Source organism: Octodon degus, unplaced genomic scaffold (assembly GCF_000260255.1).
Source record: "Octodon degus isolate 3935 unplaced genomic scaffold, OctDeg1.0 scaffold00302, whole genome shotgun sequence".
Lineage (NCBI taxonomy): Eukaryota > Metazoa > Chordata > Mammalia > Rodentia > Octodontidae > Octodon > Octodon degus.
In genome coordinates, this window is record NW_004524878.1 from 90571 (window position 1) to 98674 (window position 8104).

The 8104-nt window shown below is 37.4% G+C and overlaps 2 pseudogenes; both read left to right on the top strand.

Moving 5' to 3' along the window:
* Positions 1-246: 246 nt before the first annotated feature.
* Positions 247-1173, top strand: LOC105741128 (annotated as a pseudogene).
* Positions 1174-7208: 6035 nt separating this feature from the next.
* LOC105741129 overlaps positions 7209-8104 on the top strand; it is a 6705-nt pseudogene continuing 5809 nt past the window's right edge.

Genomic DNA, 8104 nt, shown 5'->3' on the forward strand with positions numbered 1-8104 from the left:
CATTTCTAATTTAAATATAAGATTTCTGAACTAAAAGGCTTTACTCTGTTATTAGCACATTAAAGATTCACTATAATGTGTCATTGCCTATTCCTGAAACTTGCCAGCCTGAAGTGTAGTTGAAATGAGAATGTTGTAACATCTTCTACAAAGAAGCCAAGATGAATTCTCATATATTAGACTGTGGCATCATTCTTCACATACTGTGTCAATAAGCAAATTGGGAGCCACACTACTGATGTGGGCAAGCAAAATCAAAGCTATGCAGTTGAATTCATCCTCTAGGGCTTTTCCAACTTTCCTGAGCTCCAATAGCAGATCCTTGGGGATAATTTGGTTATTTATCTGGTGACACTGATAGGAAATGCCATAATCATACTGATCATCTTCCTGGGGCAGAGCCCCATGTGCCTCTTCCTGCAGAACTTAGCTGTAGTAGAAGTGAGTTTCAGTGAAGTCACATTCTTGAAATGCTGGTGATCCTGTCCATGAAGAAAACCATAATTTCTTTTGTTGGATGTTTTGCACAGACGTATTTCATTCTTCTTTTTGGTGGAACTGAGTGTTTTCTCCTGGGGGTCATGACCTATGACCAATTTGCTGCAATATGCCATCCTCTGACCTACCCAGCCATTATGAGAAAAAGTCTTCTTGTGAAGTTACTAATATTCTCCTGGGTGCCAGGAATTATGAGGGCTACTGTTCAGACAACTAGGTGTTTACTTTTCCCTTTTGTGGCCACAGTGAGATCAATTATCTGTTTTGTGAGATTCCTCCAGTGCTGGAGCTTGTATGTGCAGACACATTCTGGTTTGAAATCTATGCTTTCTCAGGAGCCATTTTGATTATTCGGGTTCCTTTCTCGCTGATTCTCTTGTCTTACATTCGAATTCTCTTTGTCATCCTGGAGATGCCATCAACTACCGGGAGGCAGAGTCCTTTTCCACCTGTGCCTCTCACCTCATGTCAGTCACACTGTTGTACAGCACGGCCAGTATGACTTATTTACAACCCAAAGCCAGCTGCTCCCCGGAGACCAAGAAACTCATGTCGCTGGCTTTCTCTCCGTTCACACCTCTGCTGAATCCACTTATCTACAGCTTGTGAAAAAATGAGATGTAAAGGGCTTTGATGAAACTGTGGCAAAGAAAAGTGGTTTTACCCACACACTGACTTGGTGAAAGACTTGTGATATTTGTTTGTCACCCAACCTAATTCCATTTAAATTTAATAAACAGATGCCATTTTAATAAGACTGTTCTTTGTTTAGTTCTTGAATTTTGAAAATTTACCAGAGGGATGCTTTTCTTTAATATTGTACAGCTTTCATTACTTTTAAGAAATATACAAGCTTCAATAGCATTTGAGTCAACAGCGTTTGTACACATTTCTCTAATATGGATGTCCAAGTTATCACTGTAGTATTATCATTAAAATGTTGCTTCATTATGCTTAGTTCAATATGTTCATGTATATTAATGCTTTTCTTTCTGTGTGATAGTGTTGTGCATATATATATATATATATATATATTGTTGTTGTTGTTTTTCTTTTTTTGCAGAACAGGGGATTGAATTCAAGCCCTTGAGCTTGCCAGGGAAGTGCTTATTACACTGAGCCATCTCCCCAACCCTGTGTTTATGTATAATAAGAGATTTGGAACATTACTTTGCAAAGTGAATGTAACTGCTTCAGACTACTTATAAGCCACTGAGCCTTAATAGCATTTAGAGCTTCAGAATTCAATAGAGTGAAGAGATTCTTATTTCTGGAATAAAGACATTCCATGAAGCTATCTCTACTCCATAGATGTGCACATATTATCCCAAACTGAAGTATTATTACTATTTGAAAAATATGTATGCAGTGTTGTTGATCAGGAAATTACACTACATGGGGAGTTGTGCTAATTCTCAGTGGCACTATTAGTGTAATTTTTACCTATGGGTTGCTGTTTTGATGATTTTGTTAAAGTTTTGTTTGTGGGTGAAAATGCCTCCAGATGTTTCATTCATAAATAATAAATTATTCATAGATTTATGGTTTGCTGTGAGAAGCAAACATAATTAATTGTGCTTGTTTTCTATGGCTCTTGAGTTTACATTACTATGTGACCTTTTTGCTGAATGAGTAATTTTACAGGGTTGAAAGTTAGGAACATTGTATGTTGGTATCCCCTTGGAAACCATTACATGAACTGCATTATATGAGTTTAGTCGCTCATACTTTCTGGTCCTGGGTTGGTGATATTTTGAAGATTTCCTTTTTTTTTTTTTCAGTAGGAGGGATTGAAATCAGGACCTTGGGCTTGCCAGACAAGCACTTATTCCACTGAGCTATCTCCGTGGCCCCTGGCATATTGATAAAGGAGCAAATCACTTCATTGGAGGCTGTGATTCAGTTTCAGGAAAAAACACTTTTATTCACAGCTACTTCTGCAGAGATGAAAAGTGGTAGTATATAAAGCAGATTCTATTCTTATTAATTATATTACAGTTTCATTAAAAGAAACTACTAAACAAATTCCATTAGAAGATTGAAATTAGTTTGTGGGCCACTGAGATAGCTTAGCACTCTAAGCACCTGCTTTGGCTAGCACAGGAACTGGTGTTAGATCCCAGACAAAACATGCCACGCTGGCCCCACTTCCCAGGCCCCTTGAGTGAGCCATACTGAACCCACCAACAAGTTCAGGCATGGTAGCAACTCCTGTAATCCCAACTCTGGGGATGTTGAAAGGAGGAAGATCACTACAACTCGGAGCTGTGTAGTGAGATCTTGTAACAAATACATAACTCATTTCCCACCACTGCACCTACTGTGAACTCTCTCCTGTCCAACACTGCAGCTAGGCCTCTTGACATGGCTCACGCCATGCCCATTTCTTCCTTATTTCCTTGTTTACAGTGTTGGCTCAGCCTGTACTCTCATCTCCTCTTGGAAGCTGTCATCACAGTGTCTCTTGTGTAAGTGGTGTTTATTCCCCATGAACACATGAAGAAGAGGTGCTTCCAGCTTGTTCTCTTAAGAGTTCTCACCTGAAGGGCAACTTTAAATCTCTCATTATCATACAGAACATGAGAAGCTCTGTGAGAAGAGATTTCAAGTTTTCCATGAAGGAATTCTCCAGAGCACAAGATATTGTGTCACAAAATGTGATGAAATCAGCATATTTAATCAGCAAATTGTATTTATGGCTATGAGCTTTTGACTAGTGATGAGCTGATAAACTAGTATAAGACTCAAAGAGACAGAGTATAAAAGAATACAGAGTAGTAGATAAGAATGTCCCAATTTTCCCTGTATGTCTCTCAGTGGTTTTTACATTTATCCATCTCACTGGTGACTTGGGACACTATTGAAGAGATGCCTTGGTACTCAGGTTTACTAGGCAGAACTGAAACATAAATCAGTTTGAAGCATAAATTGGTTCAATGCTTGTAAACTTATTTCTGTCAGAGAAAGCTGAAGACCCTAATGACTGGCATAAGTGTCATGCATACTCTCATCTTCAAAACATAGATATCTGCACCTAAGGAAGATTTTCAGTTGGTCCAAATCTTCTTTCTCAATCAGCAGGCTGAATCCTAAGGAAAGAGGCAAAATGGTTCTGAGCTGCCTGTCAGAGAGTTATCTAAGACAACAGTCTGGTCTCTAAGTTATGGAGTAAAGAAAGAACATTCATGGTCAGTTGTTCTTTACCACTCATCATAGATAGGTTTTTGTTTATTATTTTTCTCTTTTCTTTCTTCAATCATAATGACATTACTGGACATATGTGTGAGGTACATGGTGACATTCCAAAATGTATATGAAATATGTAAAGATAAGATTAGGGTAATGAGCATTTCAATCACCTCAGACACTTCCCAATACTTTGCGATAAGAGCATAACAAATCCTATCTGCTAGAAATTTTAAAGTGTGCAATTTTGATGTTGTGAGGTACTATGCTGCTAAATATAATTCTATGCCATTATGCAATTTAAATCAATTGTATAAGGTTTTTCTATCTTCATGATACTGCACATTTTCTGGTTTTTAAAAACCGGCCATGTTCTTATATACATGGAATACATATTGGGGGTGTTTTGACAATTAGAAATGTTCTTAATATTTGGTCCTGCACAATGTATTGATTTAATTTTAGAAGAATTTTGACATATAAATTTTACATAATTAGTAGGGCTAGTGGAAACATTTGACTGAATGCATGGTTACTGTTTGATTTAGAAATAATGTAATTGTCTTTTACTTTTGGCTAATGTTCTACAGTTCTGCAGGCAACATAACATTGCATGTCTTCATTTTGCCATCTCTCTGTCATCCTGACATCATCATCTCCCTCACAAACTTCTTTTGATTTTTAAACGGCAGGCCAATGACATTAAGCTCTCTTTCTTTCCTGCACTATCATGAAGAGATTCTGACTTGAGCAAGCGTGCCTTGCTCCTTAGGCTTTTCTTTTCTGCCTCATGGAAGGCCAAGACCTGTGACTGCAGTAGTTGAATTCATATGCAGTGTTCACTTAATTTCAGCTTTTAAAAGTTACAGCACCTGCCTGGCAAGCACAAGGTCCTGAGTTTAATTCCTGCTACCAAGTACACAAAATAAAATAAATAAATTTCTGAAACTCTTGTTGTTACTAACGAATTGTTTCCCACTTGTTTTGTGACTAGCTTCAATTTTGTTGTGTGTGTTCCTTAAAATAGTCTAGATTTTCCCAAATTCCTTTTCTCATTTATTCTAGAAATATTGGCTTAATCTATATCTGCTTATCCAGGGGCATAACAGTGGGGCAAGAAGGGAGCAAATAAGAAGAGAGACCAGATTGTGGTGAAAAAGTTCAAGATGCTAGTATCTGATTACCTGAGGATCCCAGGATTTTAATGGCTCCTGCTCAAAGTACTTGATAAAATTTTAAACTTAACTGTGTCTTCTAAGGAAAGAGGGAAAACAAACTGAGATACTAGATTGGATAATAAGACTTTAGCCAAAGTTCAAGACCTGGGTTGCAAAGTACAATGCAAAAAACCCATATTCAGCCTGCCGCCTTTCCTGTATGGTTGTAGTAGAACACAGCTCCAACCGTTTGTTTCAGTATTGTCTAGAGTTGTGTCTGTACTACAACAATAAGAGCAGAGCAGTTGGGACACAGACCACATGGCTCACAAAGCCAGAAATATTTACTCTCTGGGCCACTGCAAAGAAAGTTTTTTGATTGCTGTTCAGACGAAGTGCCAGAAGCTCTTCCTACATTTCTATGAAATGGCTTTTGGAACAAGTTTCAACATGAAGGAAACCACTTCCTGGCTATGTAATTTGTGGCGAGTCATTTAACTCTCTATTCCTATCACTGTGAAATGGATGTGACGCAGTCTTTAAAATACAATATAAAAACTAGCTATTGTTTCCTTGCATAGCACAATGTTTGGCCTGTAGTACCAAGAGAGACAGGGAGAGTTAGAACTACTCCTCTTTTAAGAATTTTTACTTTTTATTGTAACTAAGGATCCACTTTATAGCTTGAACCACCTGAGAAAACATCACCACATATGGTTTTTCAAATGAGAGTATTGTAGCCAGTTTCTCTAGAGAAATGCCATAGTAACCTATGTGTGCCTAAAATGAGTGCATTGAAATCATGTGGCATGATAATCTAACTATTCATCTGAATAGCTTCTTACATTTAGGAGAATGGTCTAAACAAAGTCTGAATACACTCAGGAAGGCAGAATTCATAAAGCATACAGTATCCTTAGAGTGTGTTTCTTATTGAATGCTTATTGTGGCCAAGGTGGAGTTTTAAAACTCAGATATTCAAAATAAACCCCAATGGGATTTTTTTTTAAGGAGGAAAAATCCAAAAGCAAATAACAAAGATAAGACAATAACAAAGCAAAATAAAACTGTAAAAATGGCACAGAATTTCAAAACAAAAGTAGAAAATTAACAATGGTTGTTACATTACATATTGTAATCAGATTCATTGCTCAGATTATCAGATATAAGCATACAAGCATGATCAAACAATTAAACATTAACTATTCCTTTCAATAAAAAAAGAAATATTGGCTTAAGAAGTTTTATGAACCAGGGCCTGTTGCAGGCATTGTGTGAATGCCACAGAAGCAAAGAAAATCTTTGTTATGCTCTCGTGAGGATGTTAGACTTTTGTATATGGACATGTAATTTCATTTGGAAAAAATAAGGTAAGTTGTAAGAAGTAGATAGTTGTGAGATGTGATGGCTGGGGTTATTTCATGTCTTATATTGGTTAAAGTTAGCAGGTATTTTATGTGGTATGTTTAGGGCCTGCTGAGTCTGAACTTGAATGTAATCTTGACCATACAGAACTTCTGGCAGCTGGTCTGCCAGAGGTTCTTGAATAATAAGTGATAACAAAAATTCCTTAATAAAAGAGTGGGGAGAGAGAAATGAGTGGAAGCTTCAATTATAGCTCCAAAGTGACAAAAAAATAAGGCTCTTTCTAAAGTTATCATGGTCACAATGACAGGCCTTTTAGATATAGCCCTAATAAATTCACATCCAGGAAATCCGTATGGAATTGGCTAGAAATCAATAAGGCTGAAATCAATTTACATAGCCTACAGAATTTAACTAAGATAGGTGCATCTAAAGCACCAGTCCCTCTGAATGCTCCTATGGAATGTTTTTATCAATGTGATATAAAACTCTATTCCTTTGGAATATAATAAATATTTGAATATTTTTATACACAACTTACCAGAACTGAATTATTGGATTATTACAAAAATGTAGGCATTAGAGTTTTCATCTAATTTTTTACATCATATTTTTGTAGTCTTAAATTTTACATTAATGTAAAACTGAGTAAAATGATATGGAATTTGAAGAAGTCATTTTTTTTTTACTTTAAGGGTATATTTGATTTTCAAACTGTATAGTGTCCAGGTTGCAATAGAAATCTGATAATATTTGGTACTTTGAAAACGAGATTTTAGGTCAAAATTTTTTGCTTCTCATATAATTGAAAGCTTCATTAATTCAAGCATTTAGGCATTCTCCAAAATTTCCAAGGTCAATTGTTGTCAGGAAGGTTCATCTTTTGATCTCTTGATAGAAGTTTTGGTGATAATGAGGCTGGAAATCTCACCCATTGAACTGTAGAGTCATTCTTCATACACGATTGTGTGTCACCAAGAACAAGCCAGAGTCTGACCTGAGATGAGCAAGCCAAATCAAAGCTCTGTGGCCGAATTCATCCTCTTGGGCTTTTCCAACTTTCCTGAGCTCCAAGAGACGATGTTTGGGGCTTCTTGGTTGTTTATCTGGTGATCCTCATGGGAAATGCTATCATCATAGTGGTCATCTTCCTGGACCTGAGCCTCCACATCCCCATGTACCTCTTCCTGCAGAACTTAGCTGTAGTAGAAGTGAGTTTCAGTGAAGTCACATGCCTGAAATGCTGGTGATCCTGTCCATGAAGAAAACCATAATTTCTTTTGCTGGATGTTTTGCACAGACGTATTTCATTCTTCTTTTTGGTGTAATTGAATGCTTTCTCCTGGGGGCCATGGCCTATGACCAATTTGCTGCAATATGCCATCCTCTGACCTACCCAGCCATTATGAGCAAAAGTCTCCTTGTGAAGTTACTAATATTCTCCTGGGCACCAGGAATTATGATGGCTACAATTCAGACAACGTGGGTGTTTAGTTTTCATTTTTGTGGCCACAGTGAGATCAATCATCTGTTTTGTGAGACTCCCCCAGTGCTGGAGCTTGTATGTGCAAACACGTTCTAGTTTGAAATCTATGCTTTCGCAGGAGCCATTTTGATTATTCTGATTCTTTTCTCGCTGATCCTCTTGTCTTACATTCAAATTCTCTTTGCCATCCTGAAGATGCCATCAACTACCGGGAGGCAAAAGGCCTTTTCCAGGTGTGCCTCTAACCTCACGTCAGTCACTCTGTTCTACGGCACGGCCAATATGACTTACTTACAACCCAAAACCAGCTACTCTCCAGAGACCAATATACTGATGTCTCTGGCTTACACTTTGCTCACACCTCTGCTGAATCCACTTATCTATAGCTTGCTAAACAATGAGATGAAAAGAG